The sequence below is a fragment of the Otolemur garnettii genome, unplaced genomic scaffold (assembly GCF_000181295.1).
Source record: "Otolemur garnettii isolate 467f Iridium unplaced genomic scaffold, OtoGar3 scaffold00094, whole genome shotgun sequence".
NCBI classification, from domain to species: domain Eukaryota; kingdom Metazoa; phylum Chordata; class Mammalia; order Primates; family Galagidae; genus Otolemur; species Otolemur garnettii.
The window spans coordinates 2,253,517-2,256,135 of NW_003852489.1; positions in this window are offsets into that span (position 1 = coordinate 2,253,517).

The window sequence follows — 2,619 nt, forward strand, 5'->3', positions numbered from 1 at the left end:
TCCCAGCTACTTGGGAGGCTGGGGCAGGAGACTCGCTTGAGCCCAGGAGTTGGAGGTTGCTGTGAGCTGAGATGCCACGGCACTCTACCCAGGGGGACAGTTTGAGGCTCCTGTCTCAAAAAAAAAAAAAAAATACAAATACTGAAACCCAGAAAATACTAAGGAAAAAGAAGACTAAGTTTCCTTTGCATATAGAGATGATTATAAAAGCAAAGCAAGCTCATTTCAGTTGAGGACCAAAGGAGAGAAATCATGCTTAACAGTGACACAGAAGGCCAGGCACGATGACTCATGCCTGTAATCCTTAGGACTCTGGGAGGCCAAGGCAGGAAGATTGCTTGAGCTCAGGAGCTGGAAGCCAGCCTGAGCAAGAGTGAGACCTCATCTCTACTAAAAATAGAAAAATTAGCCCCATGTGGTGGCAGGCACCTGTAGTCCCAACTACTCTGGAGGCTGAGGCAAGAGGATTGCTTGAGTCCAAGAGTTGGAGGCTGCTGTGAGCTATGGCAATGCCACCACACTCAGGGTGACAGAGATTCTGTCTCAAAAACGTAAAACAAGGTGACACAGAGGATAAAGTGCAATGTCATAGAGTTTAGGTTTACTTGGGTCTAGAATTAAGGGAAGGAAAGGCACAGGGTTGCTTAAAAGGGTTACTGGGAGAATCAGAACTTTTGAGCTGGGAAAAATCCTTCATAAATTATCTAGTCTAGTAATTTTATGATAGAAGTAAGGAGATCTAGAAATAGAAGCTGCTTACTAAAGGTTACAGGTTAAGGAGTGGCAGAGTCAGAGGCAGTGACCAGGTCCTGCAGTTCTGTCCACTCTCAGCTCCTCTTCCCCACAGGGCTGAGGCTTGTGGAATTCTGTGTGCTGGAGGAAGTGCGTGAAGAGGCAAGGGGGAAAGTGCATAGACTGTTCTAGGCCAGGAAAGAGAGCAGCAGCAGAGAAGCAGAGAAGGCTAGTGTGGGAGAAAAGCCCCAGAAAAGGTAAAAAATTTCAGGGTTGATTTCAGGCCCTCCCAAGGCTTGGGCTAGAGCTTTAGGTAATGGGGAGCGTGGGAAGATCCATATTTGAGGAAAAGGGGGAAGGTTAAAGCAGGGATTCAGGGAAATTAACCTGGTGATGTTGTACAGCCTGCATTTGACAAGGGAAGCTGGCGGGGACGCTATTGCAGTGGGAAGGAATGTGCCAAAAGTCCTGGGTTCCACTCTTGGCTTTTTAATAATTTACATCCTGATGATGAGAGAAAGAATATGTGTGTGTGTGTGAGAGAGAGAGGGGGTGGGGGTAGGTTTCAGCCTGACACTCAGCTTGAGTTCAGACATGCTGGGACTTGTCTGATGAACACTTTGGGCTGTCTTCCAGACGCGTGACCTCTAAACCACCTTGAGTAATTTCCACGTGGTCTATTTCCATCCTCTCTTGCCCACCTGCGTGCTTCAGCTGAAGTGAGTCCACTTCCCCCAGGCAGTCATATGTACAAAGAGGTCTATTGATGGCCCATTGTGAACCAAGAATCAAGTGGCACCAGCTGCCTGCCGCCCCCTCCCACCCAGCCCAGGGAAGAACTCCTCCCAGCTGGACAAAGGGCACAGATTCTGTGCTCATGGCTACTCAGCTACATAATCTCCACCTCTTCCGTCCAACGCAGGCTGGCAGAGTCTTAGATCTCAGGGTATCCTCAAAATAGGCAAGTGGCATTGCACTAGCTGCAGACTGTGGCAAAGGCCTGACCTTGGGTAACAATCCCCCGAGTCCTGTAGAATCAGGCCCTCTCTCCTTAGCTTATCTCCTCCCAGGAGCCTCACACCATCCCAGGAGTGGGGGCTATTTTATGAACAGCATAACTGTTTCTAGCTTCTTAGTAAAGCAGCTTAACAGATCAGTACATTCTTTGAACAACTATTACATTTAACAAGCACAACCCATGAGATGTACTTATAAAAAAATTAAGTTTTCTCTTCCATTAATCCTTTAAATTTGGTGGGGCTGGCGTGTCACCTGCACTTGGATAAGAATTCAGGCAGACCCTAAGATTTCCTAGGTCTTTCTTAATCATCTTAATTCTGAATACTGGCTCAGCTCAGGGATGAAAATACAGTCTCAACTCCAAATATCACATGAAATTGAGGCTTCACCTTTCTCCTTCAGCTCAGGCTGGACATTTAGAGGAAGGAAAACTTTTATCCAGTCTCTCTCTTCCTTTTTTTTTTTTGCTTTCTTTTTTTGAGATAGACTCTCACTCTGTCACCCTGGCTAGAGTGTAGTGGTGTCATCATAGCTCAATGCAGCCTCAAAATCCTGGGTTCAAGTGATCCTCATTTTTTTTTTTCAAGTGATCCTCTTACTTCGGCCTCCCAAGTACCTCGAACTACAGGTGTGCACCACCATGCCCTGCTAGTTTTTTTATTTTTAGTAGAGACAGGGTCTCGCTGTTGCTCAAGCTGGTCTCGTTCTCCTGGGTTCAAGCAATCGACTCACCTTGGCCTTCCAGAGTGCTAGGATTACAGGCATGAGCCACCACACCTAGCCTCTCCCTTTTTTTTTACCTGTAATTTCTAATCCTGGCATTAGGAAGAGGAAGGGAAGTTTCTACGAGGTCCTGGTGTGGGGATC